This window comes from Triticum aestivum, chromosome 4D (genome assembly GCF_018294505.1).
Source record: "Triticum aestivum cultivar Chinese Spring chromosome 4D, IWGSC CS RefSeq v2.1, whole genome shotgun sequence".
Taxonomy (NCBI): domain Eukaryota; kingdom Viridiplantae; phylum Streptophyta; class Magnoliopsida; order Poales; family Poaceae; genus Triticum; species Triticum aestivum.
The window spans coordinates 481,263,473-481,273,058 of record NC_057805.1 but is presented as its reverse complement, the minus strand read 5'-3'; positions in this window follow the sequence as shown (position 1 = coordinate 481,273,058).

Sequence of the window (9,586 nt, the reverse complement as noted above, 5' to 3'; positions counted from 1 at the left end):
ATCCCGGTCTCGATCCGTGCCAACCCAACAGACACTTTCGGAGATACCCGTAGTGCACCTTTATAGTCACCCAGTTACGTTGTGACGTTTGGCACACCCAAAGCACTCCTACGGTATCCGGGAGTTGCACGATCTCATGGTCTAAGGAATAGATACCTGACATTGGAAAAGCTCTAGCAAACGAAACTACACGATCTTTTATGCTATGCTTAGGATTGGGTCTTGTCCATCACATCATTCTCCTAATGATGTGATCCCGTTATCAATGACATCCAACGTCCATAGTCAGGAAACCATGACTATCTGTTGATCAACGAGCTAGTCAACTAGAGGCTTACTAGGGACACGTTGTGGTCTATGTATTCACACATGTATTACGATTTCCGGATAACACAATTATAGCATGAACAATAGACAATTACCATGAACAAAGAAATATAATAATAACCATTTATTATTGCCTCTAGGGCATATTTCCAACAGTCTCCCACTTGCACTAGAGTCAATAATCTAGTTACATTGTGATGAACCGAACACCCATTGCGTCCTGGTGTTGATCATGTTTTGCCCTAGGGAGAGGTTTAGTCAACGGATCTGCTACATTCAGGTCCGTATGTACTTTACAAATATCTATGTCTCCATTTTGAACACTTTCACGAATGGAGTTGAAGCGACGCTTGATATGCCTGGTCTTCCTGTGAAACCTGTGCTCCTTCGCAAGGGCAATAGCTCTAGTGTTGTCACAGAAGAGAGTCATCGGGCCTGACGCATTGGGAATCACCCCTAGGTCGGTAATGAACTCCTTCATCCAGACTGCTTCCTGTGCTGCCTCCGAGGCTGCCATGTACTCCGCTTCACATGTAGATCCCGCCACGACGCTTTGCTTGCAACGGCACCAGCTTACTGCTCCTCCATTCAAAATATACACGTATCCGGTTTGTGACTTCGAGTCATCTAGATCTGTGTCGAAGCTAGCGTCGACGTAACCCTTTACGACGAGCTCTTCGTCACCTCCATAAACGAGAAACATATCCTTAGTCCTCTTCAGGTACTTCAGGATATTCTTGACCGCTGTCCAGTGTTCCATGCCGGGATTACTTTGGTACCTTCCTACCAAACTTACGGCAAGGTTTACATCAGGTCTGGTACACAGCATGGCATACATAATAGACCCTATGGCCGAGGCATAGGGGATGACACTCATCTTTTCTCTATCTTCTGCCGTGGTCGGGCATTGAGCCGTGCTCAACTGCACACCTTGCAATACAGGCAAGAACCCCTTCTTGGACTGATCCATATTGAACTTCTTCAATATCTTGTCAAGGTATGTACTCCGTGAAAGACCAATGAGGCGTCTTGATCTATCTCTATAGATCTTGATGCCTAATATATAAGCAGCTTCTCCAAGGTCCTTCATTGAAAAACACTTATTCAAATAGGCCTTTATACTTTCCAAGAATTCTATATCATTTCCCATCAATAGTATGTCATCCACATATAATAAGAGAAATGCTACAGAGCTCCCACTCACTTTCTTGTAAACACAGGCTTCTCCATAAGTCTGTGTAAACCCAAACGCTTTGATCATCTCATCAAATCGAATGTTCCAACTCCGAGATGCTTGCACCAGCCCATAGATTGAGCGCTGGAGCTTGCATACTTTGTTAGCATTCTTAGGATCGACAAAACCTTCCGGCTGCATCATATACAACTCTTCCTTAAGGAAGCCATTAAGGAATGCCGTTTTGACGTCCATCTGCCATATCTCATAATCATAGTATGCGGCAATTGCTAACATGATTCGGACGGACTTCAGCTTCGCTACGGGTGAGAAAGTCTCATCATAGTCAACCCCTTGAACTTGTCGATAACCCTTAGCGACAAGTCGAGCTTTGTAGATGGTCACATTACCATCCGCGTCCGTCTTCTTCTTAAAGATCCATTTATTTTCTATGGCTCGCCGATCATCGGGCAAGTCAGTCAAAGTCCATACTTCGTTTTCATACATGGATCCTATCTCGGATTTCATGGCTTCTAGCCATTTGTCGAAATCCGGGCCCGCCATCGCTTCTTCATAGTTCGAAGGTTCACCGTTGTCTAACAACATGATTTCTAGGACAGGGTTGCCGTACCACTCTGGTGCGGAACGTGTCCTTGTGGACCTACGAAGTTCAGTAGTAACTTGATCCGAAGCTTCATGATCATCATCATTAACTTCCTCCCCAGTCGGTGTAGGCACCACAGGAACATCTTCCCGCGCTGCGCTACTTTCCGGTTCGGAAGGGGTGACTATCACCTCATCAAGTTCCACTTTCCTCCCACTCAATTCTTTCGAGAGAAACTCCTTCTCCAGAAAGGACCCGTTCTTGGCAACGAAGATCTTGCCTTCGGATCTGAGGTAGAAGGTATACCCGATAGTTTCCTTAGGGTATCCTATGAAGACGCATTTCTCCGACTTGGGTTCGAGCTTTTCAGGTTGAAGTTTCTTGACATAAGCATCGCACCCCCAAACTTTTAGAAACGACAGCTTAGGCTTCTTCCAAACCATAATTCATACGGTGTCGTCTCAACGGATTTTGACGGAGCCCTATTTAAAGTGAATGCGGCAGTCTCTAAAGCATAGCCCCAAAATGAGAGCGGTAAATCGGTAAGAGACATCATAGATCGCACCATATCCAATAGAGTGCGATTACGACGTTCGGACACACCGTTTCTCTGAGGTGTTCCAGGCGGCGTGAGTTGTGAACCAATTCCACATTTCCTTAAGTGCGTACCAAATTCGTGACTTAAATATTCTCCACCACGATCTGATCGTAAGCATTTTATTTTTCTGTCACGTCGATTCTCAACCTCACTCTGAAATTCCTTGAACTTTTCAAAGGTTTCAGACTTGTGTTTCATTAGGTAGACATACCCATATCTACTTAAGTCATCAGTGAGAGTGAGAACATAATGATATCCTCCGCGAGCCTCAACACTCATTGGACCGCACACATCGGTATGTATGATTTCCAATAAGTTGGTTGCTCGCTCCATTGTTCCGGAGAACGGAGTCTTGGTCATCTTACCCATGAGGCATGGTTCGCACGTGTCAAATGATTCGTAATCAAGAGACTCCAAAAGTCCATATGCATGGAGCTTCTTTATGCGCTTGACACCAATGTGACCAAGGCGGCAGTGCCACAAGTATGTGGGACTATCGTTATCAACTTTACATCTTTTGGTATTCACACTATGAACATGTGTAACATCACGTTCGAGATTCATCAAGAATAAACCATTGACCAGCGGGGCATGACCATAAAACATATCTCTCAAATAAATAGAACAACCATTATTCTCGGATTTAAATGAGTAGCCATCTCGAATTAAACGAGATCCAGATACAATGTTCATGCTCAAAGCTGGCACTAAATAACAATTATTGAGGTTTAAAACTAATCCCGTGGGTAGATGCAGAGGTAGCGTGCCGACGGCGATCACATCGACCTTGGAACCATTCCCGACGCGCATCGTCACCTCGTCCTTCGCCAGTCTCCGTTTATTCCGTAGTTCCTGTTTTGAGTTACAAATATGAGCAACCGCACCGGTATCAAATACCTAGGAGCTACTACGAGTACTGGTAAGGTACACATCAATTACATGTATATCACATATACCTTTGGTGTTGCCGGCCTTCTTCTTGTCCGCTAAGTATTTGGGGCAGTTCCGCTTCCAGTGACCACTTCCCTTGCAATAAAAGCACTCAGTCTCGGGCTTGGGTCCATTCTTTGACTTCTTCCCAGTAACTGGTTTACCGGGTGCGGCAACTCCCTTGCCGTCCTTCTTGAAGTTCTTCTTACCCTTGCCCTTCTTGAACTTAGTGGTTTTATTCACCATCAACACTTGATGTTCTTTTCCGATCTCTACCTCAGCTGATTTCAGCATTGAATATACCTCAGGAATGGTCTTTTCCATCCCCTGCATATTGAAGTTCATCACAAAGCTCTTGTAGCTTGGTGGAAGCGACTGAAGGATTCTGTCAATGACCGCGTCATCCGGGAGATTAACTCCTAGCTGAGACAAGCGGTTATGCAACCCAGACATTCTGAGTATGTGCTCGCTAACAGAACTGTTCTCCTCCATTTTACAGCTGAAGAACTTGTCGGAGACATCATATCTCTTGACCCGGGCATGAGCTTGGAAAACCATTTTCAGCTCTTCGAACATCTCATATGCTCTGTGTTGCTCAAAACGCTTTTGGAGCCCCGGTTCTAAGCTGTAAAGCATGCCGCACTGAACGAGGGAGTAATCATCAGCACGCTGCTGCCAAGCGTTCATAACGTCTTGGTTTTGTGGGATTGGTGCTTCACCTAGCGGTGCTTCTAGGACATAATCTTTCTTGGCTACTATGAGGATGATCCTCAGGTTCCGGACCCAGTCCGTATAGTTGCTGCCATCATCTTTCAGCTTGGTTTTCTCTAGGAACGCGTTGAAATTGAGGACAACGTTGGCCATTTGATCTACAAGACATAGTGTAAAGATTTTAGACTAAGTTCATGACAATTAAGTTCATCTAATCAAATTATTTAAGGAACTCCCACTCAGATAGACATCCCTCTAGTCATCTAAGTGAAACATGATCCGACTTTAACTAGGCCGTGTCCGATCATCACGTGAGACCGACTAGTCAAGATCGGTGAACATCTCCATGTTGATCGGATCTTCTATACGACTCATGCTCGACCTTTCGGTCCTCCGTGTTCCGAGGCCATGTCTGTACATGCTAGGCTCGTCAAGTCAACCTAAGTGTATTGCGTGTGTTCCGAGGCCATGTCCGTACATGCTAGGCTCGTCAACACCCGTTGTATTCGAACGTTAGAATCTATCACACCCGATCATCACGTGGTGCTTCGAAACGACGAACCTTCGCAACGGTGCACAGTTAGGGTGAACACTTTCTTGAAATTATTATAAGGGATCATCTTACTTACTACCGTCGTTCTAAGCAAATAAGATGCAAAAACATGATAAACATCACATGCAATCAAATAGTGACATGATATGGCCAATATCATTATGCTCCTTTGATCTTCATCTTCGGGGCACCATGATCATCTTCGTCACCGGCATGACACCATGATCTCCATCATCATGATCTCCATCATTGTGTCTTCATGAAGTCGTCACGCCAACGATTACTTCTACTTCTATGGCTAACGCGTTTAGCAACAAAGTAAAGTAAATTACATGGCGTTATTCAATGACACGCAGGTCATACAAAATAATAAAGACAACTCCTATGGCTCCTGCCGGTTGTCATACTCTTCGACATGCAAGTCGTGATTCCTATTACAAGAATATGATCAATCTCATACATCACATATATCATTCATCACATCTTCTGGCCATATCACATCACATAGCACTTGCTGCAAAAACAAGTTAGACATCCTCTAATTGTTGTTGCAAGTTTTTACGTGGTTTGTAGGTTTCTATCAAGAACGTTTCTTACCTACGTATGACCACAACATGTTTTGCCAATTTCTATTTACCCTTTATAAGGACCCTTTTCATCGAATCCGTTCCGACTAAAGTAGGAGAGACAGACACCCGCTAGCCACCTTATGCAACTAGTGCATGTCAATCGGTGGAACCTGTCTCACGTAAGCGTACGTGTAAGGTCGGTTCGGGCCGCTTCATCCTACAATGCCGCCGAAACAAGAAAAGACTAGTAGCGGCAAGAAGAATTGGCAAACTCAACGCCCACAACTGCTTTGTGTTCTACTCGTGCATAGTAACTACGCATAGGCCTGGCTCATGATGCCACTGTTGGGAATCGTAGCATAATTTAAAATTTTCCTACGCTCACCAAGATGCATCTATGGAGTATACTAGCAATGAGGGGAAAGGAGTGCATCTACATACCCTTGTAGATCGCGAGCGGAAGCGTTCCAATGAACGTGGATGACGGAGTCGTACTCGCTGTGATCCAAATCACCGATGACCGAGTGGCGAACGGACGGCACCTCCGCGTTCAACACACGTACGGTGCAGCGACGTCTCCTCCTTCTTGATCCAGCAAGGGGAAGGAGAGGTTGATGGAGATCCAGCAGCACGACGGCGTGGTGGTGGATGTAGCGGGATGCCGGCAGGGCTTCGCCGAGCTTATACGAGAGAGAGAGAGAGGTGTTGCAGGGGAGGAGGGAGGCGCCCAAGGCTGTTCTCCTACTGCCCTCCCTCCCCCCCTTTATACAGGCCCCCTGGGAGGGGGGGTGCCGGCCAAGATCCCATCTAGGGTGGGGGCGGCGGCCAAGGGGGGTGACTTGCCCCCCAAGGCAAGTGGGAAGCCCCCCACCCTAGGGTTCCCAACCCTAGGCGCATGGGGGGAGGCCCATGGGGGGCGCCCAGCCCACTAGGGGCTGGTTCCCTTCCCACTTCAGCCCACGGGGCCCTCCGGGATAGGTGGCCCCACCCGGTGGACCCCCGGGACCCTTCCGGTGGTCCCGGTACAATACCGGTAACCCCCGAAACTTTCCCGGTGGCCGAAACTTGACTTCCTATATATAATTCTTTACCTCCGGACCATTCCGGAACCTCTCGTGACGTCTGGGATCTCATCCGGTACTCCGAACAACTTTCGGTTTTCCGCATACACATATCTCTACAACCCTAGCGTCACCGAACCTTAAGTGTGTAGACCCTACGGGTTCGGGAGACATGCAGACATGACCGAGACGCCTCTGCGGTCAATAACCAACAGCGGGATCTGGATACCCATGTTGGCTCCCACATGTTCCACGATGATCTCATCGGATGAACCACGGTGTCGAGGATTCGATCAATCCCGTATGCAATTCCCTTTGTCAATCGGTATGTTACTTGCCCGAGATTCGATCGTCGGTATCCCAATACCTTGTTCAATCTCGTTACCGGCAAGTCTCTTTACTCGTACCGCAATGCATGATCCCGTGACTAACGCCTTAGTCACATAGAGCTCATTATGATGATGCATTACCGAGTGGGCCCAGAGATACCTCTCCGTCACACGGAGTGACAAATCCCAGTCTCGATCCGTGCCAACCCAACAGACACTTTCGGAGATACTCGTAGTGCACCTTTATAGTCACCCAGTTACGTTGTGACGTTTGGCACACCCAAAGCACTCCTACGGTATCCGGGAGTTGCACGATCTCATGGTCTAAGGAAAAGATACTTGACATTGGAAAAGCTCTAGCAAACGAAACTACACGATCTTTTATGCTATGCTTAGGATTGGGTCTTGTCCATCACATCATTCTCCTAATGATGTGATCCCGTTATCAATGACATCCAACGTCCATAGTCAGGAAACCATGACTATCTGTTGATCAACGAGCTAGTCAACTAGAGGCTTACTAGGGACACGTTGTGGTCTATGTATTCACACATGTATTACGATTTCTGGACAATACAATTATAGCATGAATAATAGATAATTACCATGAACAAAGAAATATAATAATAACCATTTATTATTGCCTCTAGGGCATATTTCCAACAAAGTTACCATACGAGAGGACCCCGGAGGAGAACGCGAAGATCGTGCGAGCCGAAGTGACGAACCTCTTTGAAGGGGTGAAAGCAAAGAAACATCCACCTCCGGAGGAGAAGGTAGATCCGGTGAAAGCGAAGCGCACTCTGGCTGCCCTGACAAAACCACCAAAGTCTCCGCCGAAAGGCAACTATGAGCGCATTATTGCAAAGACATTTGTCGAAGCGGAGCGGTCGGGAAGTACTGTCAGTGATCAAAGGTTAAAAGAACGACGAGCTGGGAAAAAAATTGCCCAGCTCGGCGAACAAGCGAACCAATCGTGCCCCCCGCTCAAGGTGTCTAGCGACATCGTCGCTAATGATCCGAGGATGGTGCCCGGTTATAGCAATCTTGGAGATTACCTGCCCAACGATGTACATTATGATTTCTTGGAGGTGGAGGAACACAAATACGAGTACGGGAAGCCTCTCGTCAAAGATGAAAGATCTCTAACAACGATGATGCGAAGATTGCATGATTGGTACATGAAAACCTGCAGAGAGTCTGGGGGGAGGAATACTTTGACGCTGAGAGTTAAAGAGGAGCATGACCTCGTTGGAATTGAACTGTTGAATGTTCCATTTGAGGAGTTCTTCTAGTTTTACCAAAAGGCCCTCGATAAATCAACGGTCACTTGCTACTGTCTGTAAGTAGTACTACTTCTATCATTAAGTCTCTCTATATAGGTCAGGTCTTTCATTGCATGTATTTATAATTATCCTCACTACATTATGCAGACTGAAGATCGCCGAATTGAAGAAAAGACAAATCGGTGATATTGGGTTCATTAACACAAGTCTCATAGATGCAACTGAGGTTAAATATCATGCCGAAAATACCGAGGCCAACTTGCTACAATCGTTGGTAATAAATGAAAACAAAGATATAATACTCTTTCCTTACAACTTCAAGTGAGTGTTACTGTCTTGTGCATATTCGGTTTCCCTTATTAGTTCAGGTTATAGTAATGTAATTGATGACTTATGCATGCGTGCGCAGCTTCCACTATATTCTCCTAGAGATTAAGCTTGAGCAGGGAGTAGTAACCGTCTTAGACTCGAGACGAAAAGATCCCCAGGACTATGCGGACATGACTCAAATGCTCGAGAAGTAAGTTAAATCGATCATTATCCACCATATCAGCAACTTTGTTCATTTCCTGATATCAAGTAATTGTTTTCTTTGTCTGGCAGGGTTTGGAGAAAATTCAACAAAAAAGCTCTAGGACTGCCGAAGAAGCTGCAATTTAGACACCCAAAAGTAAGTACTATAGTAGCATGTTCCGCGCATCTCCTAGTGATTCAAGCGCTAGTTTCATCAATACCATTTAGCATGCTTGCTTATCAGTTTGATTGACCTCTATTTCTTGTAAAGTGGTTGTGGCAGGAACAAGGGAATGATTTCTGTGGATACTACGTTTGCGAGTCCATCCGCCACACGACCTGTGAGCGGGGCTACTCTGACGAACAATATGAAGTGCGTAAGCAATAATATTCACAATTTTATTTTATTACCATCATTTGTGTTGAGTTTCATTTATTCATATATATATATATATATATATATGTATTGACCCCCTTCTTCAAATTAGATCTTTCGGATGCGGGATGAACTCCTACCACCAGATCGTATGCGAGCAATTCAAGAGGAATTGGCGGCATTCTTCCTTGACCACATGATCGCTGAAAACGGAGAATACTATGTGGACCCTGTGTTCATATATAATTAGGAGATTATATTGTAAGAGATAATTATTGTATATATGTAGCCGGTAGTGTCGGATAGATATACGAGAACTTGTTGTTCGACCAATCTCTCGGAGAAGGAGAGGTGGTCGATATCACTTCTCTCTGTATGCATATGTTCATGACGATCTTCTGTTTCCTTCATTTTCTTAATAGCTAGCGTGTCTAGTCCTCTCTATACGTATATAGTATGTAGCGTCGACCAAGCACGGAGATAAGAGAGGACACTTCTCTCTATTAATTAGCTAGCTAACACAATATATGAAACACCTAAATTAACCCCCAAAAC